General features: G+C 42.6%; 1 long non-coding RNA gene across 2 annotated transcripts; it reads right to left on the bottom strand.

Annotated features, from left to right (window-relative positions):
• Nucleotides 1-5,001: 5,001 nt before the first annotated feature.
• Nucleotides 5,002-15,432, bottom strand: LOC120986980. 2 transcript variants are annotated; one of them, XR_005775859.1, is made up of 3 exons: nucleotides 15,361-15,432; nucleotides 12,382-12,451; nucleotides 5,002-5,414 (listed from the first exon to the last, which is right to left on the bottom strand). It is a non-coding gene; the product is annotated as an uncharacterized LOC120986980 (long non-coding RNA). The 2 variants fall into 2 exon arrangements; XR_005775858.1 differs by having other exon boundaries at nucleotides 12,382-12,454; nucleotides 15,361-15,422.
• Between the last annotated feature and the right edge of the window lie 8,320 nt (nucleotides 15,433-23,752).

Raw genomic sequence — 23,752 nt, 5'->3', positions numbered from 1 at the left:
AGGAGGAATGTTGGTCCACTCCTCTTTGCAGATCATCTCAAAAATCCCTAAGGTTTCGAGGCTGTCTCTGTGCAACTCTGAGCTTGAGCTCCCTCCATAGGTTTTCGATTGGATTAAGGTCCGGAGACTGACTAGGCCACTCCATGACCTTAATGTGCTTCTTCTTGAGCCACTCCTTTGTTGCCTTTGCTGTATGTTTTGGGTCATTGTCGTGCTGGAACACCCATCCACGACCCATTTTCAGTTTCCTGGCAGAGGGAAGGAGGTTGTCGCTCAGGATTTCACGATACATGGCTCCGTCCATTTTCCCGTTTATGCGAATAAGTTGTCCTGTGCCCTTAGCAGAAAAACACCCCCAAAGCAAAATGTTTCCACCCCCATGCTTGACGGTGGGGACGGTGTTTTGGGGGTCATAGGCAGCATTTTTCTTCCTCCAAACACAGCGAGTTGAGTTAATGCCAAAGAGCTCTATTTTGGTCTCATCAGACCACAGCACCTTCTCCCAGTCACTCTCTGAATCATTCAGGTGTTCATTGGCAAACTTCAGACGGGCCTGCACATGTGCCTTCCTGAGCAGGGGGACCTTGCGAGCCCTGCAGGATTTTAATCCATTGCGGTGTAATGTGTTTCCAATGGTTTTCTTGGTGACTGTGGTCCCTGCTAATTTGAGGTCATTAACTAACTCCTCCCGTGTAGTTCTAGGATGCTTTTTCACCTTTCTCAGAACCATTGACACCCCACGAGGTGAGATCTTGCGTGGAGCCCCAGAGCGAGGTCGATTGATGGTCATTTTGTGCTCCTTCCATTTTCGAACAATTGCACCAACAGTTGTCACCTTCTCTCCCAGCTTCTTGCTAATGGTTTTGTAGCCCATTCCAGCCTTGTGCAGGTCTACAATTTTGTCTCTGACATCCTTGGACAGCTCTTTGGTCTTTCCCATGTTGGAGAGTTTGGAGTCTGCTTGATTGATTGATTCTGTGGACAGGTGTCTTTTATACAGGTGACTAGTTAAGACAGGTGTCCTTAATGAGGGTGACTAATTGAGTAGAAGTGTCTAACCACTCTGTGGGAGCCAGAACTCTTAATGGTTGGTAGGGGATCAAATACTAATTTCACTCAATGAAATGCAAATCAGTTGCTATCTTTTATTTAAAGTTATTTTTTCGATTTTCCTTTTGATGTGCTATCTGCCACTGTTACAATAAACCTACTGTACCATTGAAATGATACTGTTCTGAGACTTTTCATTTCTTTGTCATTGGACAAACTTACAAAATCAGTGAGGGGTCAAATAATTATTTCCGCCACTGTATATGTGTTTGAAAATGTAAAAAAAAACAAAAAAAAAAAACATGGCTTTTCATTATTTTTTTATTTTTTTATTTCTATATGCAGTAATACACTTATTAAGAGTGTAACATGAAGCTCAATGGGCACAATGCATAATCTGAATTAGAGGCCCCCAGCAGTCAAGCTTAAAAGTTAGTATTGATATTCACATATGGTCCAAAAGATGTTTCACTCCCCTCAGACTCCAGGGTCTAGGTACATCAACAACCTCTTCAGTCCTCAGACAGCATACAGTATACATATACATAAACACATTAGAGAGTAAAAGCATGGCTGTTTTCTTCTAAAAACAGCACCACACCTGTCCATGGGTGGTACAGTATCTGGCATTTCAGTTAAGCCCAGTTGAAGTTAATAGGACTGAGCTACAATCAGGGGTAGGTGAAATAGGCAGCTGTCTAGGTGCCACTTTGGAAGATGTAGTTTGTGGATTAAAGATCCACACACTGCCTTTAAATTTCTCAGAACAACCAGTTGGACGATGTATTCAACTTGCTGATAATGGCTTAAAGGGTTATTCCCATCACAGACATTGGAGGCATATCTCTAGGATATGCCCCCAATGTCCGATAGGTGTGGGTCCCACCTCTGGGATCCGCACCTATGCTTAGACCGGAGCACGGAAAGTCCCAGGGGGAAGGGGCGCACCTCAGTCCTATGAGAACGCAAAAAAAAGATTGCCATCATACCCACTTGTGCAGTGCACCTTCCATTCATTTCAATGGGACTTACGAAAATAGCCAAGCGCGCCACTCGACTATTTTCAGCGCTTCTTTTAGGAATGAATGGGGAGTAGCAGCACATGCGCAGTGTGCCCTCTGGGACTTTGCAGTCTCCGTTCTAAGCGTAATTGCGATATGCCCCCAGTGTCTGAGATTGAAATAACCCTTTGGCCTCTTTCACACGGGCGTTGCGGGAAAATGTGCGGGTGCGTTACGGGGACACCCGCAATTTTTCCGCACGAGTCCAAAACATTGTAATGCGTTTTGCACTCGCGTGAGAAAAATCGTGCATGTTTGTTACCCAAACCCGAACTTCTTCACAGAAGTTCGGGCTTGGGATCGGTGTTCTGTAGATTGTATTATTTTACCTTATAACATGGTTATAAGGGAAAATAATAGCATTCTGAATACAGAATGCATAGTACAATAGCGCTGGAGGGGTTAAAAAAAGAATAATAATAATTTAACTCACCTTAATCCACTTGCTGGCGCTGCCGGCATCTCATCTGTCTCCTTCTTTGCTGAACAGGACCTGTGGTGAGCATTCATTCCAGGACCTGTGGTGACGTCACTCCGGTCATCACATGATCCATCACATGACCCAACACCATGGTAAAAGATCATGTGATGGATCATGTGATGACCGGAGTGACGTCACCACAGGTCCTGGAATGAATGCTCACCACAGGTCCTGTTCAGCAAAGAAGGAGACAGACGAGATGCCGGCAGTGCCAGCAAGTGGATTAAGGTGAGTTAAATTTTTTTTACATTTTTTTTAACCCCTCCAGCGCTATTGTACTATGCATTCTGTATTCAGAATGCCATTATTTTCCCTTATAACCATGTTATAAGGGAAAATAATAATGATCGGGTCTCCATCCCGATCGTCTCCTAGCAACCGTGCGTGAAAATCGCACCGCATCCGCACTTGCTCGCGGATGCTTGCGATTTTCACGCAACCCCATTCACTTCTATGGGGCATGCGTTGCATGAAAAACGCAGAATATAGAGCATGCTGCGAATTTCACGCAACGCACAAGTGATGCGTGAAAATCACCGCTCATGTGAACAGCCCCATAGAAATGAATGGGTCGGTATTCAGTGCGGGTGCAATGCGTTCAACTCACGCATCGCATCCGCGCAGAATACTCGCCCGTGTGAAAGGGGCCTTTAAGTGGCAGCATCCAGACAGCTTTTTCCTTTAGAACATTGGTGAGATGATAAATAGTGATGAGCGGCAGGGGCAATATTCGAATTTGCGATATTTCGCAAATATTTTGGCGAATATTCGAGAATTCACGATTATTTTCTTGATTGCGAAAATTGGCAACGTAATATGCGCGTAATGCACGTGCAATACAGGTGTGGGTCACTGTTGCTACATTTTTTAAGCCGCTAGAAGTTTCCTGAGACTGGAGAAAATGGTTGGCACGGAAGAACATCACAATAGCTTTATATGCAGCTACAATATATTTGCGATTGTCAAATTGGCAATTAATGATGCGCATATTTTTGCGCAATATGTGAAACTTCACATTTTAGCAAGTCTTACTACTTATTACTGATTGGTGCACTAAGTATTGTTGTGAACTTGTGACATCACAGCACTATGTCTGTAGCATGTATGTATGGACAGCAGAAACTATCACACTACCTAACACCCTGCACTATATCACTATCTAACCTACACTGACTATCTCCCACTAACTATCTGTATTAAATATATGAGCAAACTAACTATCTAATGTAATGACACAGGAAAGCACAGAGTACAGCAATGTCACTGCTGTCGCTGTCAGAACTGCATAAAACTTCAGAAAATGGCTGCTGGGGAGGTTCTTATATAGTAAAGGGGTAGACAGCTTTCCTATTGGTTGCTAGGGATGTTGCTAAGCTCAGACAAAGATATTGCAGCCTTCTTATTGGCCCACAAGCAAGAAGGGAGGTTACTGATGAAAAAAAAAATCTAGAATATTCGCGAATACGAATATATAGCACTATATTCTTAATGTTCGCAAATTCTCAATATGGCGATATCCGCGATTAAAATTAGCAATTAGAATATTCGCTCCCAACACTAATGATAAACTGTCAGGGCCTCAGGGAGCAGGTTCTGGAACCTCTGCTTTAGGCTGCATGCACATGAACATTGTTTGTTTCCGTGTCCGTTCCGTTTTTTTTTGCCAATAGGATGCTGACCCATTCATTTCAATGGGTCCGCAAAAAATGCGGACAGTACACCGTGTGCTGTCTGCATCAGTATGTCCGTTCTGTAGCTCCGCAAAAAAAATAGAAGATATCCTATACTTGTCCGTTTTATGCATTGTTACAATGGATCCACAAAAAAAAAAGGATGGCATACGGATGTCATCCGTTTTTTTTTTTTGCGGATCCGCAATTTGTGGACACGGAAACAAACAACGCTTGTGTGCATGTAGCCTTAGGCACAGAGGGCTTGTCCATACAACCTGTGGACAGATGTGGTGCTGTGTTTTGAAGACAGCAGAAGTTTTTTTCTTAGACAGCTCATTTAATGGGATTTTCCAAAATGTAGATATTGATGACCTATTCTCAAGATCCGCTGTTTTACGGCAGCCGATAGAGCCAGAAATAAAAACCTGTAATGGGAGCTGCTGCAGTACTGGTGCATGATCTCTACATAGTAGATGGTGTCTTCTGCTTTTTTTCTTGGCACCTGCATCTGCTGAAAACAGCTGATCATTCAGGGTGCTGGGTGTCAGACCCCCACCGATCTGATACTGACTACTTATTTTGAGGATAGGTCATCAATATCTCCAGGCTGGAAAACCCCTTTTAAACAAAAAATTGCATTACAACTTTAGTTGATGGATGGTAGTCCTTAAACCAGCAAGAAGACTCCATCTGTATGAGGGACATCAGTTCCAGAACACTTTCTCTTTCCGTTTAGATGCACTGGTAAATATTTTTCACATACTACATTAATTTTTGCGGATATTATTGGTCTCTGTTTGTATTTACAACGGGGTGGCTTTAAATTTGTGAAATTGATGCAGTCAAACACATCAAAACACTTAGAGCTGTTGTGTGAACCATTGGTTTTACCCCTACATGTTTTTTTTATTTCAGCCACTGAAGCATCGATGATGAAACTATTGACTTTTTTGCAACGCCCATTAGATTGATCATATATATGATGTTTGGCCATGTAATGTGTACAGTTTGAAAATGTCCCAACTACAATATGCCGGTTTTTAAACTCGTCAAATGTTCTTATGGCTTGGCTTGGATCAAGGCATGAAATCGAATCCAGAACTCCCAAAGTAAGGAGGAAAAACTGCACAGGAGACATGGTATTTGGATCTGTTGAGAAAGTCGTAGGGAAATAAACCTTACATTATATTTTTCACATTACTTTTGTAGGTTTTGATCATCATTTCTGATCATAAAATACAGAGAGATTTAAAACAATACACAACATCAAGCTCATTGGGGATCTGTTCACATTTGTGTAGGCGGCCATGTGTGGAGCCTCTATTGGCAATTCCAATTTGGTTTATTCTTGATGTCAAAACTACAAATATAACAGAAGCTAGCATAAGTCAATGGCATCTGTTGGTTGCTGTTGGGATTCGTCAGGCATTGTGCCAAAATGTTGTTGCTTTTGTTATAAATGAAAGCCATAATGCAGATGTGATCAGAGCCTTATCTATAGACACCAGTCATATAAGAGCCTTCTTTTCTAAGGCAATTAGCAAAATGAAGGTGGAATTGTGGACATACATGAAGCAGAAGTGAATTACTATGTTATGCCTAACGCAGACCCTTAGGGGATGGTGAATAAAAAGGTTTTCCCTCATATCCTGTAATTGGCACACCACAGTGGATCAATTTTACCCAGCATATTCTATAAAATAAATCTGAACAAGTAATGACAAACAAACTTGCCTTAGGCTACATGCACACGAACGTTGTTTGTTTTCGTGTCCGTCTCTGTTTTTTTTGCGGATAGGATGCGGACCCATTCATTTCAATGGGTTCGCAAAAAACGCGGACAGCACACCGTGTGCTGTCCGCATCAGTATGTCCGTTCCAGTGCATGTCCTATTTTTTTCTAGTTTGCGGACAAGGATAGGCATTATTACAATGGATCCGCAAAAAAAAACTGATCCGCAAAAAAAAAAAGGATGCCATACGGAACTTCATCCGTTTTTTTTTGCATATCCGCAATTTGCAGAAAGCAAAACACATACGGTCGTGTGCATGCAGCCTTAGAGTGGAAAACGTTTTTCCTGGTCAATATTCTGTATTGCTATAGGTAGATGGTTTATTTTTAAAGGAAATCTGTCACTTGGATAATCGCGGTTCATGTAAAAATACTGCCTAATAGCACACAGTACCTCGTGTCCAGATGCACCTTTCTTTCTGCGATTCTTGTTTTCTATCTTCAGAAAATCCACTTTGTTCGGTATGCAAATCAACCAGTAAGGAGCCTAGAGGGGCGATATTTTTTCTTGAAGGAGCCCAGGCACACCTCCTGCTAGTGCCTGAGCCTGCCCTCATACCTCCTCCTCACTCAGATATGATGCCCCTGCTGCACCGTGTATGCCCACCTGCTCCTATGTCACAATCACATCATAACCCCCCCATCACCGCCACCATCTCCTTGCATCATCTCTTCCAAATCTTGCGCATTTGCAGTGCCTGCGCCTACACTCCTCATCTCCAACTGAGGGCATCTGCTTCAACTATGGAACTGGGAATGCGCCGGGGAACGAGATGGGCACCATACCGAACAAAGTTGATTTTCTGAAAATAGAAAACAAGAATCGCAGAAAGAAAGGCACATCTGGACACGAGGTACTGTGTGCTATTAGGCAATTTTTTACATGAATAGCGATGATCTAGGTGACGGGTTACATTTAAAGGGAACCTGTCATACCTATTATGCTGTCCTTGCTGAGGGCATCATAGTATAGTGACAGACCTGCTGAAAGTGCTGTCAATTCTGGGTTAGAAATCAGTACTTTTACAGTACTGACGGAGTCAACCTTGCAGCACTGGCGCACGTTATGAGTGAGGTGAGTCTGAACAGACTCGTGGCCCTGGCTCCTGACCATGACCGGTCAGGTTTCTTTCATGTTACTAGTGGGAAAGAAACCTGCCAGCCAAGGTCAGGAGCCAGGGCCACGAGTCTGATCAAACTCATCGCTTTCCAGGGCACCAGTCAGTACTATAAAACTACTGAATTCTAGGCCAGAAGTGAAACCTCAGCAAAGGCAGCATAGTAGACTTGACAGTCAGGTTCTCTTTAAAGAGGACATGTCAGCTTTCCTGATGTCTGTGAGAAAATCAGTACATGTTTTACCTATGAATATATCCGTGAGTCCGTTTTTTCCCCCCCATGTGTCATCCATATTCCATGGATACTTCTCAGCTGAAACTTAAAGAGGTTGTGTCACTTCAGCAAATAGCATTTATCATGTAGAGAAAGTTAATAAAAGGCACTTACTAATGTATTGTGATTATCCATATTGCTTCCTTTGCTGACTGGATTAATTACACAGCTCGTTTCCATGGTGATGACCACACTGCAATCCATCAGCAGTAGCTGTGCTTACACACTATAGAAAAAAGCACCAGGCTATGCATACTCCCGCAGTTCCAGCTACCATAGAGGTTGGCTCTTTATTCTACAGGGTGAGCCATTTATATGGATACACCTTAATAAAATGGGAATGGTTGGTGATATTAACTTCCTGTTTGTGGCACATTAGTATATGTGAGGGGGGAAACTTTTCAAGATGGGTGGTAACCATGGCGGCCATTTTGAAGTCGGCCATTTTGAATCCAACTTTTGTTTTTTCAATAGGAAGAGGGTCATGTGACACATCAAACTTATTGGGAATTTCACAAGAAAAACAATGGTGTGCTTGGTTTTAACGTAACTTTATTCTTTCATGAGTTATTTACAAGTTTCTGACCACTTATAAAATGTGTTCAATGTGCTGCCCATTGTGTTGGATTGTCAATGCAACCCTCTTCTCCCACTCTTCACACACTGATAGCAACACCGCAGGAGAAATGCTAGCACAGGCTTCCAGTATCCATAGTTTCAGGTGCTGCACATCTCGTATCTTCAGATGATCCCAAAGATAAAAGTCTAAGGGGGTCACTGGATATGCAAAATTGCTACACGATGATGTGTTTCCCTCCTTATGCACTGAAGCTGGCACGTTCCCTGAGTTTTTCCAGCAAGATGGTGCACCCACCACCACATTATGGGTGTCAGGTCCGAGCATTCCTAGATGAACAGTTTCCTGGAAAGTGGATTGGTCGTCATGGGCCAGTTGAATGGCCCCCAAGGTCTCCCGATCTGACCCCCTTAGACTTTTATCTTTGGGGTCATCTGAAGGCAATTGTCTATGCTGTGAAGATACGAGATGTGCAGCACCTGAAACTACGGATACTGGAAGCCTGTGCTAGCATTTCTCCTGCGGTGTTGCTATCAGTGTGTGAAGAGTGGGAGAAGAGGGTTGCATTGACAATCCAACACAATGGGCAGCACATTCAGGGCCGGCGTCATAACCCGGCATCCCCGGGCAAGTGCCGGGGCCCAATGCTCCTGGGGGGGCCCACTGAGCTGCTATGAGCACTTCCATCAATACAGATGGGAGCTCTCACTGCTGTCATTTCACATACGCAGTACCCCTCTGGTGGGCCCTCTGAGCTGCAGAGACTCGGGACACGCCCCCTCTACACAGGACACACGCTGCCTGAGGAGACTGGAGAGAGACCGCACGGCTGGAGCTGGAGCAGAGAAGTGTGGAGACAGTCTGTGAGTCTGCACTGTGACTGTCTCTTCTCTGTGGGACAGAAGGAAAGGGGGGGACACTGCTGCTTCATTCTATTTAGTTGTGTTACTGTTTTATTAAGCTGATTGTCTCCATGACACCTGCCCCCCCCCCCCCCCCATCCTGTCCTATATCACCCTTATGGAGCCCCTGCTGTCTCCTTTCCTCCCTCATGTATCCAGGGCTCCTGTCCCACCCTCCTATCTCCTATTGCTGCCCTGCACAGACCTCCTGCCACTACTTGTATGAATCCCCCTCAGAGCCCCTTCAACCTACTTGCTGTGTCCACCCCTCCTGTCCATCCAGGGCCCCGGGCCCCTGTCTCACTCCTCTGCCTCTCATTATGGTGGCATCTGAACCGCATTCACCATAAGGACCTTCTAACATCACAGGGTCATGTGACTGTGCCCCCCACCCCGTACTGTGCCCCTTTATACCCTGCATTGTGCCCTCTTACCACACCCTGTGCAGTGCCCATAGTCATTCCCTGTACTGTGCCCTCTTATACCCTTTTATCCGGTCACTGTATGGTGGTTTTATCCTTGTATGGCGGTGTTATCACTATATGGCGGTGTTATCACTATATGGCGGTGTTATCACTATATGGCGGTGGTATCCAATAACTGGATGGCCATAACTGTATCCCTTTCTGCCCACACCACTTTTTTTAGACCTGGCATGAGCGGGAAAAGATACAGATTGCGGTGTTAAGGACCTTTGCGCGACATCTGTGTCAGAAATACGCCTAATATAGACGTATTTCTATATAATAAATGACCCCCTAATCGTATGATTATTCAGGGGGTGGGGCTAATATCTTTATATTATATAGATTCTAGTGTATTATACTGTGCCCTGTATTTCCCAGTAGAAAATGATCCTTGGGACACACAGTCCTCATCCCTGACCACCAGGACCAGGTAGTGCTCTGTCAGTACATGGCGGCCTCCCCTCTCCGCCATGCTGCTCCGCTGTGTACTGGGGCTTATTCTGACACTAGGGCTGGGTTCACATCACATTTTTGCCATCCATTTAATGCATACTGAAAATGTAAGCGTTACCAGATGCCTCAGACTGATGCCGTACAGTGGCGTCCGTTCACCATACAGTTCCATGGTAGAAAAACATATACGTTAACGTATGCATTTTTTACTTGACTCTGCAGGATACAAAAACGTGGAGTGCTGCACATGTGTATACATCAAACCGATAGGAAAAACGTAATGTGAACACACATTGGGGGGGAGGGGGGCGTACTAAATTTCGCTGTGGGGCCCAGTCAGTTCTAGCTCCATCACTGCACATCTCCTTCTCTCCTCCAGGCCTGGCTCACTGCTGCAGCGGGCCGGAGGAGAGAAGGAGCGAAGGGAGCTGCGGTTAGTGAATGACAGGACCACCAGCTCCCCTGCAATGATAGGTATGTGAGGGGGCCACTGGGGGGTCATTCATCACACTGTGAGGGTCCCTTACACAGTATAATGACTCCCAGTGCCCCCCATTTAGCATAATGACCACCAGAGCCCCCATTAAATATAATAACCCCTCGTGCCCCCTCCATACAGTATAACCCCCAGTGTGGGGGCGACTGGGGGTCATTATTCTGAATGGAGGGCCACTGTGGGGTCATTATACTGTGAGGGCCCTTTACATAGTATAATGACCCCCAGTGTCCCCCATTTAGTAATGATCACCAATGACCCTCCATTCAGTATAAATACCCCCAGAGCCCCCTCCATACAGTATTCCCCCAGTGTGGGGGCTACTGGGGGTCATTATTCTAAATGGGGGCGACTGGGGGTTATTATTCTGAATGCAGGGCCACAGGTGGTCATTATACAGTGGGGGGGAATTGGGGGTTCATTATAATGTGTGAAGGGCCACTAGTAGTCATTATACTGTATAGGGGCCACTGGGGGTCATTATACCATGTAGGAGCCACAGGGGGACATGTCAATGTAAAAAAAATGCCTCATGGGGGCCGACTGGGATTTATCGCCCAAGGGCCCACATGAACCTGGAGCTGGCCCTGAGCACATTGAACACATTTTATAAGTGGTCAGAAACTTGTAAATAACTCATGAAAGAATAAAGTTACGTTAATACCAAGCACACCATTGTTTTTTGTGTGAAATTCCCAATAAGTTTGACCCTCTTCCTATTGAAAAAGCAAAAGTTGGATTCAAAATGACAGACTTCAAAATGGCCGCCATGGTCACCACGCATCTTGAAAAGTTTCCCCCCTCACATATACTAATGTGCCACAAACAGGAAGTTAATATCACCAACCATTCCCATTTTATTAAGGTGTATCCATATAAATGGCCCACCCTGTACAGTGTAAAAGCACAGCCACAACTGCTGGATTGCAGGGTGGTCGTAACCATGTAAAAGAGCAGTGAATAATACAATAGAAAAATGAATCTAGCCAGGAAAGGAAGCAATATGGACAATCACAAAAAATTAGTAAGTGGCTTGTATTAACTTCCTCTACATGATAAATGCCACTTACTGAAATGAGACAACCTCTTAAATTTTCAGAGCATCCAATTAGTTGTCAGTGAAAAACAGACCAAAAACACAGACACAACGCGGATGCCATCTGTGTTGTGTCCGTGTTTTTTCACAGACCCATAGACTATAAGGCCCCATTCACACAACTGTATTTTTTACCTGCATAAGAGTTGCATTTTCTGTGGGCCGGACCCATTCACTTCAATGGGGCCACAAAAGATACGCAAAGCACGCGGCGTGCTGTCCACATCAGTATGTCCGATCCATGTCACCCACAAAGAAATAGAACATGTGTTACTCTTGTCCGTTTTACGGACAAGGATATGACTGTTCTATAGGGGCCAGGATGTTCTGTTCCACAAAATGCCAATGGCACACAGCCGGAATCTGTGTTTTGCGGATCCGCAATTACCACAGAACAGGCTACGGTCATGTACATGAGCCCTATGGGTCCACATGGTCCACATGACAGACCAAAGTAGTGCGTGTCTCCGTAATTTTTTCAGTGGGCTACAATCAGGGACAAAATAGTGATGTGTGAACAGGCACATTCAAATTAATGGTTACGTGAGCTATCCATGGAAAATGCGGACAGCACACGTCAGTGAAAAATGGAAATGGAAACAAGGACTTAAACAAGTAAATATTAGCTTTCCCATAAAATAATAATTCTGGAGCATACATTTCTTTAAAGTGTGACATTCTTCTATTATTCCTTTGGAAAATGTATGAAGAAATTGACAAGTGGGTGTTACCATTCTGCTTGTCAATAGGGTGTGTCCTCACAAAGTCTTACATTCAACACCGATGGACTGTGTGTAGCAAACGTTTCTTAGACAAGGAAAATGGTAATGCCTGTCATAGTATATACTCTCCTGGTGTCTCCTGAGTGAAGGGACCCTTTTTGTAAACCTATTAATCGTTTTAATGAAGAAATAATATGAGGAATAATAATAGGGACTTACCTACAATAGATCTCTTATTAGTACAGTTGATTGATGACTTTGACTTTTCCTAATAATATTGTAGGATAAACTTCTTGGCATATAAGAAAGAGATACAAATCTTGTTATTGGTCTTCACTAGAGATGAGCGAATTTAATATTTTTTAATTTGTTCACGCTTTGTTTGGTAGTAAAAGCAGAATTGCGTTTTAGATTCCGTTACAACGGACCATAACGCAATTCTATGATGGCATGCATAAGGGAATGCCTTTAGAGACATTCCGTTATTCATTCCTTCATAGTAGAAGTCTATAGGCTGCAAGACGGATCCGTCCCGTTTCCGTTTTGCAGAGGAGTCCTCTCCTGCATAACGGAAACTGGACGGATCCATTATGCAGGCCATAGACTTCTATTAGGATGGAATGATTAACGGAATACCTCTAAAGGCATTCCGTTATGCATTCCATCATAGAATTGCGTTATGGTCCGTGGTAATGGAATCCATAACGCAACTCTGCTTTTGCCACCATACGAAGTGTGAACGAATTTCAAAACATTAATGTGAAAGTAGCCTAAGTTAAACATATTAATTCTACAATATCTTGCCAGATATCTTAAGCCAGAAAATAAATAATTGTCCTTGTTTCTGTTTGCAGAGCTCCAGTATATAATAATGAACCACTGAATGCACCAGAGCGGTGGTTTTTTTTACTGGGAAGGAGCTCCCCCTGTCTCCTATTGGCATCCCGCAAATAAAAATCTCAGTCTGCCAATGTCTTCATATGACAGCATGGGGTCTACTAAAGACCCTAGGCCTGCTCTGTATGCCTATCAGCTTTTCCTCTCTGGCACACCTTGATGGTGCCATTCACTATAGCACTGACAGTATATAATACACTGTAGTGCATAATCAGCACCAGTGTATTATAGAAGCAATCAATAGATCACCCGTTAAAGCCCCCTTTGTGGGACTATTTAATGGTTAAAAAAAAGTTTAATGAAGTTTTATTAAATAAATAAAAAATCTCCAAGTTAAAAAATACACCTTTTTCCCATTGAGAAAAAAGCTTGTGTCATAAATATGATGTGGGGGTGCATACTTGTAGTAGCTATTATAGAATTATATGAGTTGTGTTTCCGTTGTATAAGGTGTGATTTCTGGTGGATAGAAGGGTCCTTCACCAAGTGGCTGACTGCTTTGAAGCCTCCATTCTATTCCAGCAGGGTGGAGTCGGGCAGGCTGGGCCTCTGCCAGTTACAAGAGATGGAGATGGAGAGTTCTCCTCATCCCGTCGTATCTAACACCTCTGGCTGCTAGGTACTAACCTCAAAGAAGCATCTGCTCCCCCCGGATACTGGAGGAAGGGGAGGAAGGGGACTCATTTTGGAGGGAGATTTGAAAACTTTAACACAAAGAGATTTCAATATTTAATGCCCTCCACTCCCCTCATTAATTGCCCCCCAATGGAAGAACTGGGATTTGGTTAGTCAATGACTGGGCCGACCGAAAACTGGAAACCAATCCTAGTTCTATAAAAATTGTGCATGTACATATTTTATTTGTTACACAGTGTGGGAGTCACAGCCGAGCTGGCGGGTTGCCATTTCTTCCCCTTCTCCCGGGGGCAGTAAGTTCTTATTACTGTTTTTACCCATTTATCTTGCTTTTACTGTTTGTGTATGTTATTTTAACTTTGTCTAATTTTACAGCTGTTTTCATAAGCACTGCACTATTTTTTGTGCATAAAATATTCTTTTTATAAGTCCACCTTGTTGCTCTAAAGAATCCATAGTCTGAATGTGTGACTGTGTGATTGCTTGTGAACGTGTATACGTGGATGGTGCAACGTTTCCGACTTACGTCAAAGTCGGTGGTGGAAGCTGGTGTTTGGGGTGTTGGGTCTGTGTGTGTATGGGGGTTAGCTATACTAACTTAGCGGCCTCAGTGTGTGGTGTGCACGGAGTGAGGGCTTGGAGGTAGTCTGGCCCCTGGCAGACCCATCCCTGGTTGTGAGATGCGGGTGCGTACGTGACAGCTTGCAAAAAAAAACACCTCCACATATTTTATATAGCCGCGTCCATAATGACCCGTACTACATAATTATCATGCAATTTATCCTGCATGTTAAACACTGTAGAAAAAAAAAAGACAACAATGCCAGAATTGTTTTTTACATATTCACCACCAAAAAAAACTGAATAAAAATTGATTAATATGTATTAAGTAGCGAAAAATTTGTAAAACTTCTAAAAACTATGGCACACATTTATCACTAGATTATGCCAGTTTTATGCTGCATGTTTTTTTTTTTCTGTAGAAGAACACTGAAATCTACACCAGACAGGGGAGATTTCAGTCCAGGCGCATGAACTGCCGGATGCTGCGCCTAAGTTATGAGAAGGCCTTGTCATAAATCAGACACAACATCCAGCAGCGCTCCTGGTTATATAGCCTGGCGTACAACGGCACGTTACAATAAATCTGGCCCTATATGTATTTAGTATTGCTGTAATCATACTGACTCAGACAATAAAGTTATTGCATTATTTATACCGAAAAGTGAATGCAGCAAAATTTATAACATAAGAGCGTATGGTAGTATTACTGTTTTTCCCATCCTTCCCCACAGAGAAAGTTAATAAAAGTACGTTACATGTACCCCAAAATGGTGGCAAAAAAAACCTGATAACTCTTCTCTCAAAAAGCAAGCCCTTATATGGCTGCATCAATGGAAAAATTGAAAAAAGTTTTAGCTCTTGGACGAAAAAAAAATGAAAAAATGACTTGGTTGCTAAGCCATAAATACATACAGGGGAAATGATTATTACTGTACATTATATTACTGATCCCTAACCTCTGGCTCGCCAGTTATTGTAAAACTACAATTCCCAGCATGCCCTGACATCATGCAGATTCCCAACAGCAATATATAGAATGGCTTAACTGTCATTGCTGTCAATCAATTGATATGATCGTCTTCGTCTAATTTGGTAACTTACCTGACACAGACTTCAGTCTCAGCTCTCAATCTTCTGAAGTGATGGGAGTTCTTAAATATGTGAACCATATCCTGTCATGAACGTCGTTCAGTTGAATGGAAAAAGTTGTGGTTTTATTTCCACAGATGAATATGAGGTTTCTGTAGTGGTCAGTAAGACTCTTCTTTCAAAAATTGCTAATTGCTTTTAATTGTAATTGTGATGTGAGAGCTGTTTAACCCCAAAACGGGTCAAAACGCGCCCTAATGAGAGATGAGCAAATTTTTCAAAAATTGGATTCGGCCGGTTCACCGAATCCTCCGAAAAAATTTGGTTCGATACGAATTTTTTTGCGGCGAATTGCATTAAAAAAAGGCTAATTCCTGGCTGCAGAGAGCCTTTATAGTGCTGTAGAACATTGTGCCTTGTTGTAACATGCATAAGGAGTCTGCTGTGGTAGTGAAATAATACTGTCAGTCAGTATGACATGCAGACGACAGGCATCACTCTTAGAATTACTGCACACTTCACTTATTAGGGCAGTCATGGGGCCAAAACTAACTAAATAACTCAAGTATGAACTCAGCCATACAGGTCTATGTTAGCGCCAAGAAGAAGCGCACTCCTTTTACACCGTCGTCAGCCGATTCCACATAGATGTCTACAGAACCTGTACTATTAAACACTTATACAAGGGACTGCATATCAATATTTGGGAGGACCAGCAAAGTTATCCAGCTAGGAGCTATTAGGCCACTTTTTAATCGTTTTTATCCCCTGATGATTCTGTCAAAATATCCGTGACAGAGGAAACGCGTCGGGAATTTGTTTGTTTGGGAATAATTTTTTTAGGGCTAGCTGATTCTAGGGTCAGCCACCGATAAGTGGGGTTGCTCTATTAGGGGGTGATTCTCCCGCATTTAGGCGGGAGACCTCTCCGCTTTTAGGCAGGGCTTTAATAGTACTGTAGGGATATTATCTCCCTTTTTTCATTTTTGATCTTTTGGACCATTCTCTGCAGTGGAAAGGCCACGTCTACAGCCTGACAAAGGAATCATCAACTTTAAGTTTTGGAATCTGAGACCCTGGATTCATCATAGACACCTGAAGATATTGTACATCAAACCGTGAGTGGTTGTAAACAATTCAGTGTAACAACAAACATTATTATATGTTTTAAGGTGCTATATACCCTAAAAAACTCTGCTAGATAACTATCTGCAGTCATCTAAAACATATATTTATTTTTGTGGGACTTATTTTAATGAATATCCTATATAAAAGTTAAGTTTTAAGTAGGTTTAAATTTTCAGTGATTTACAGATTATATACCTACCTAACATGCATTAAGATTACTGTGGTAAACATTTATACAAGTAGAGCCCCCCGACAGAGTGGAGAGGGTGTCAGCAGTAAGTTTGTGTTGACGTCACTGATTATTTTGCCCTTCCTCTGATCCCCAACATGTTAGAAGAAGTCAGACCTGCATCGAACGCCTGCTTTGTCTTTTATATAGTGGTTGTCTTCATAAGAGATCCCCTTATATTAACCACCTCCGGACCGCTGTACGCACAGACGCGTCCTGGAGGTGGTTGATTGATTCCGAGTGGACGCGCCGGCGCGTCCTCTCGCGATGGCCGAGATTTCCTGTGAACGCGCGCACACAGGCGCGCGCGCTTACAGGAACGGAAGGTAAGGGAGTTGATCTCCAGCCTGCCAGCGGCGATCGTTCGCTGGCAGGCTGGAGATGTGATTTTTTTAACCCCTAACAGGTATATTAGACGCTGTTTTGATAACAGCGTCTAATATACCTGCTACCTGGTCCTCTGGTGGTCCCCTTTGTTTGGATCGACCACCAGAGGACACAGGTAGCTCAGTAATATGTTGCACCAAGCACCACACTACACTACACCCCCCCCGTCACTTATTAACCCCTTATTCACCCTTGATCACCCCTGATCACCCCATATAGACTCCCTGATCACCCCCCTGTCATTGATTACCCCCCTGTCATTGATCACACCCCTGTCAAGCTCCATTCAGACGTCCGCATGATTTTTACGGATCCACTGATAGATGGATCGGATCCGCAAAACGCACACGGACGTCTGAATGGAGCCTTACAGGGGCATGATCAATGACTGTGGTGATCACCCCATATAGACTCCCTGATCACCCCCCTGTCATTGATTACCCCCCTGTCATTGATCAACCCCCTGTAAAGCTTAATTCAGACGTCCGCATGATTTTTACGGATCCACTGATAGATGGATCGGATCCGCAAAACGCACACGGACGTCTGAATGGAACCTTACAGGGGCATGATCAATGACTGTGGTGATCACCCCATATAGACTCTCTGATCACCCCCCTGTCATTGATTACCCCCCTGTCATTGATCACACCCCTGTAAAGCTCCATTCAGACGTCCGCATGATTTTTACGGATCCACTGATAGATGGATCGGATCCGCAAAACGCACACGGACGTCTGAATGGAACCTTACAGGGGCATGATCAATGACTGTGGTGATCACCCCATATAGACTCCCTGATCACCCCCCTGTCATTGATTACCCCCCTGTCATTGATCAACCCCCTGTAAAGCTTAATTCAGACGTCCGCATGATTTTTACGGATCCACTGATAGATGGATCGGATCCGCAAAACGCACACGGACGTCTGAATGGAGCCTTACAGGGGCATAATCAATGACTGTGGTGATCACCCCATATAGACTCCCTGATCACCCCCCTGTCATTGATTACCCCCCTGTCATTGATTACCCCCCTGTAAAGCTCCATTCAGATGTCCGCATGATTTTTACGGATCCACTGATAGATGGATCGTATCCGCAAAACGCACACGGACGTCTGAATGGAGCCTTACAGGGGCATGATCAATGACTGTGGTGATCACCCCATATAGATTCCCTGATCACCCCCCTGTCATTGATCACCCCCCTGTCATTGATCACCCCCCTGTCATTGATCACTCCTCTGTAAGGCTCCATTCAGACATTTTTTTGGCCCAAGTTAGCGGAAATTTTTTTTTTTTTCTTACAAAGTCTCATATTCCACTAACTTGTGTCAAAAAATTAAATCTCACATGAACTCACCATACCCCTCACGGAATCCAAATGTGTAAAAATTTTTAGACATTTATATTCCAGACTTCTTCTCACGCTTTAGGACCCCTAGAATGCCAGGGCAGTATAAATACCCCACATGTGACCCCATTTCGGAAAGAAGACACCCCCAGGTATTCTGTGAGGGGCATATTGAGTCCATGAAAGATTGAAATTTTTGTCCCAAGTTAGCGGAAAGGGAGACTTTGTGAGAAAAAAATAAATAAAATCAATTTCCGCTAACTTGTGCCAAAAAAAAAAATTTTCTATGAACTCGCCATGCCCCTCATTGAATACCTTGGGGTGTCTTCTTTCCAAAATGGGGTCACATGTGGGGTATTTATACTGCCCTGGCATTCTAGGGGCCCTAAAGCGTGAGAAGAAGTCTGGGATCCAAATGTCTAAAAATGCCCTCATAAAAGGAATGTGGGCCCCTTTGCGCATTTAGGCTGCAAAAAAAGTGTCACACATCTGGTATCGCCGTACTCAGGAGAAGTTGGGGAATGTGTTTTGGGGTGTCATTTTACATATACCCATGCTGGGTGAGAGAAATATCTTGGCAAAAGACAACTTTTCCCATTTTTTTATACAAAGTTGGCATTTGACCAAGATATTTATCTCACCCAGCATGGGTATATGTAAAATGACACCCCAAAACACATTCCCCAACTTCTCCCGAGTACGGAGATACCACATGTGTGGCACTTTTTTGCAGCCTAGGTGGGAAAAGGGGCCCACATTCCAAAGAGCACCTTTCGGATTTCACAGGTCATTTACCTACTTACCACACATTAGGGCCCCTGGAAAATGCCAGGGCAGTATAACTACCCCACAAGTGACCCCATTTTGGAAAGAAGACACCCCAAGGTATTCCGTGAGGGGCATGGCGAGTTCCTAGAATTTTTTCTTTTTTGTCACAAGTTAGTGGAAAATGATGATTTTTTTTTTATTTATTTTTTTCTTACAAAGTCTCATATTCCACTAACTTGTGACAAAAAATAAAAACTTCCATGAACTCACTATGCCCATCAGCGAATACCTTGGGGTGTCTTCTTTCCAAAATGGGGTCACTTGTGGGGTAGTTATACTGCCCTGGCATTCTAGGGGCCCAAATGTGTGGTAAGGAGTTTGAAATCAAATTCTGTAAAAAATGACGAGTGAAATCCGAAAGGTGCTCTTTGGAATATGGGCCCCTTTGCCCACCTAGGCTGCAAAAAAGTGTCACACATCTGGTATCTCTGTATTCAGGAGAAGTTTAGGAATGTGTTTTGGGGTGTCTTTTTACATATACCCATGCTGGGTGAGATAAATATCTTGGTCAAATGCCAACTTTGTATAAAAAAATGGGAAAAGTTGTCTTTTGCCAAGATATTTCTCTCACCCAGCATGGGTATATGTAAAATGACACCCCAAAACACATTCCCCAACTTCTCTCGAGTACGGAGATACCACATGTGTGGCACTTTTTTGCAGCCTAGGTGGGCAAAGGGGCCCACATTCCAAAGAGCACCTTTCGGATTTCACAGGTCATTTACCTACTTACCACACATTAGGGCCCCTGGAAAATGCCAGGGCAGTATAACTACCCCACAAGTGACCCCATTTTGGAAAGAAGACACCCCAAGGTATTCTGTGAGGGGCATGGCGAGTTCCTAGAATTTTTTATTTTTTGTCACAAGTTAGTGGAAAATGATGATTTTTTTTTTATTTTTTTTTTCTTACAAAGTCTCATATTCCACTAACTTGTGACAAAAAATAAAAACTTCCATGAACTCACTATGCCCATCAGCGAATACCTTGGGGTGTCTTCTTTCCAAAATGGGGTCACTTGTGGGGTAGTTATACTGCCCTGGCATTCTAGGGGCCCAAATGTGTGGTAAGGAGTTTGAAATCAAATTCTGTAAAAAAATGACCAGTGAAATCCGAAAGGTGCTCTTTGGAATATGGGCCCCTTTGCCCACCTAGGCTGCAAAAAAGTGTCACACATCTGGTATCTCCGTACTCAGGAGAAGTTGGGGAATGTGTTTTGGGGTGTCATTTTACATATACCCATGCTGGGTGAGAGAAATATCTTGGCAAAAGACAACTTTTCCCATTTTTTTTATACAAAGTTGGCATTTGACCAAGATATTTCTCTCACCCAGCATGGGTATATGTAAAAAGACACCCCAAAACACATTCCTCAACTTCTCCTGAATACAGAGATACCAGATGTGTGACACTTTTTTGCAGCTTAGGTGGGCAAAGGGGCCCATATTCCAAAGAGCACCTTTCGGATTTCACTGGTCATTTTTTACAGAATTTGATTTCAAACTCCTTACCACACATTTGGGCCCCTAGAATGCCAGGGCAGTATAACTACCCCACAAGTGACCCCATTTTGGAAAAAATAGACCCCAAGGTATTTCGTGATGGGCATAGTGAGTTCATAGAACTTTTTATTTTTTGTCACAAGTTAGTGGAATATGAGACTTTGTAAGAAATAAATAAATTAAAAAAAAATCATCATTTTCCGCTAACTTGTGACAAAAAATAAAATGTTCTATGAACTCACTATGCCCATCAGCGAATACCTTAGGGTGTCTACTTTCCGAAATGGGGTCATTTGTGGGGTGTTTGTACTGTCTGGCCATTGTAGAACCTCAGGAAACATGACAGGTGCTCAGAAAGTCAGAGCTGCTTCAAAAAGCGGAAATTCACATTTTTGTACCATAGTTTGTAAACGCTATAACTTTTACCCAAACCATTTTTTTTTTTACCCAAACATGTTTTTTTTATCAAGGACATGTAGAACAATAAATTTAGAGCAAAATTTATATATGGATCTCGGTTTTTTTGCAAAATTTTACAACTGAAAGTGAAAAATGTCATTTTTTTTGCAAAAAAATTGTTAAATTTCGATTAATAACAAAAAAAGTAAAAATGTCAGCAGCAATGAAATACCACCAAATGAAAGCTCTATTAGTGAGAAGAAAAGGAGGTAAAATTCATTTGGGTGGTAAGTTGCATGACCGATCAATAAACGGTGAAAGTAGTGTAGGTCAGAAGTGTAAAAAGTGGCCTGGTCTTTCAGGGTGTTTAAGCACTGGGGGCTGAGGTGGTTAAGTACTTCAATAAAAATTGTAAGGAAGGTTTAATTTTCATTTTTATTTTTAATCATTAAGATTATGGTTTCCCCAATGGGCAAAAGTAAATCCAAAGTGCCACAAAATGGCATGTATTGGGTGTTCTTCTGGTAATAGGATTTATTAAAATCCTATGCACTACAGAGCGACAACTGAGCATTGTTATAATTTACAGCAATTGCAATAATGCACTAAAACTGCATTTGATGTCATGTGTCTGTACATGAGAAATATCACTACATATATATGGGTATTACGTGATGTATCATATTGCTCTTACCGTAAAGAATCCAATTCTATGTTTGTGTACAAACCTTTACTCCAGACGCAGAGGATGTCCCCTAGTCACAGTCAAAGTCCTGGGAATAAATAGATGATGGGAAAGCTCTCTGTACTGACCCCTGATATATTTATACATAGTTATTAGATTGCCCCTTAGTCGTCTTTTTTCTAAAGTGAATAACCCTTATTTTGATAATCTTTCAGGGTACTGTAGTCCACCCATTCCAGTTATTACTTTAAAGGGACTATCTGGGGAAAGACAGACAAATTAGAAAGAGATTAAATTAAAAGATGGAGATAAAACTGAGTGATATTGGTTAATAGTGTTGATCGCGTATATTCTAATCGCAAATTTTTATTGCGTATATTGGCCCTTCGAGAATTCGCGAATATCTAGAATATAGTGCTATATCTTCGTAATCTCGAATATTCTAGATTTTTTTCATCAGAACCCATGATCCCTCACTGCTTCTTGCTTGTGGGCCAATGAGAAGGCTGCAATATCTTTGACTTTAGGAGTAGTGTCGATTGCAAATTTTTGTATCGCAAATTTTTGTATCGCAAATTTTCCGATTGTCGATTTTCGCAATCAAGAAAATAATAACTGGAGATCACAAATTCTCAAATATATGACGAATATTCACCCAAATATTCACAAAATATCACGAATTCGAATATTGCCCCATCACTGTTGGTTAAAGGGGTTCTCCCATGACTAATGTAAAAAATTTATATCAGACATCATATAGTACATGACAATCTGTTTGTAACAAAGCTAGAACCAGCCCTGTACCGTCACATGGATCCAGAGATCTCCACATTTATTGTCCTGCTAGATTTATATCAAGCTGACAGCTAACGGGGAGTGTAATTTCTGCTTCAGCTAAGGGGGCATGTCCATTCTGCTAGAGCTCTCTCCCTATAACAGCTCAGGAGGCCATCTCAGTGAGCAGGTCAAAAAAATTGAAAATTGAAAATTATAGAATATTTTTGTAGGACAACCCCTTTAAGGCAGATTCCAGTTCTTAAAGTAGTATTACTGTCTTTGACATCTCTTCTATTGGGAGAATATGGTCCCATTACCCCCATTCTCTGATTCAAGCAGCTATTAGTGGCTTTCTTAATTCCCATAGATTTTTATGCAGTGAACCAGGCACCATTCAATGAGGAAAGTGCTGCTGATGGCTAATTTGAATCCACAAATGGTGGGGTCACAGGACCACCATTCTATCAGTAGGTGAAGGTTCAATTACACCAGTCTGAATTATTAAGGAATTAAGAAGACCATAGAGTTTCAAAGTAGAACTGCTATTTAAGAACATTCGTTAGGAATAGACATGGGGCCAGATTTATCATTAGCTCAAGTCAAAATAATGGAGTGAAAAAGTCGCAAAAATTTGCGACTTTTATTGGCTCTGCGCTATGCTCGCCAGCTTTCTGAAAGTGGATGTGTTTTCATATGCAAATGAATCTCTAGACAGATTTACTATTGCGACTATTAAAAAAGTCACTAACAATTGTGCTAAAAATTGGTGAGGGCCATGCTTATCTTGCTGCTTTTGTAAAGCCGCTTACTGAAGGATAAACTGCTACCGTCAAACCACATTTATCACAGTATTAAAGGACCATTAATAAATCTGACTTAGCCAAAAGTGACTTTGGACATATGTAAAAATCTGGCCCATGAGGTTTTCTTGCTGTTTACCCCTTACAAGATATACAAGCTATAAGGGTCATTCACGAACAGATATACGCCACTTTTTGGCGTATATCTGTTGCTTATTGTGGTGCAAAGATTATTTGCGCCGCAATCTGCAACTTTTTCCCCTTTTACGCTGCTCACGCCAGGTCTTAAAAAAGTGAGGTGACGTGGTGGGGAA

This window comes from Bufo bufo, chromosome 1 (genome assembly GCF_905171765.1).
Source record: "Bufo bufo chromosome 1, aBufBuf1.1, whole genome shotgun sequence".
Taxonomy (NCBI): Eukaryota; Metazoa; Chordata; class Amphibia; order Anura; family Bufonidae; genus Bufo; species Bufo bufo.
Note: the sequence above shows the minus strand (reverse complement) of the source record. Positions and strands in the feature narration are given on the sequence as shown.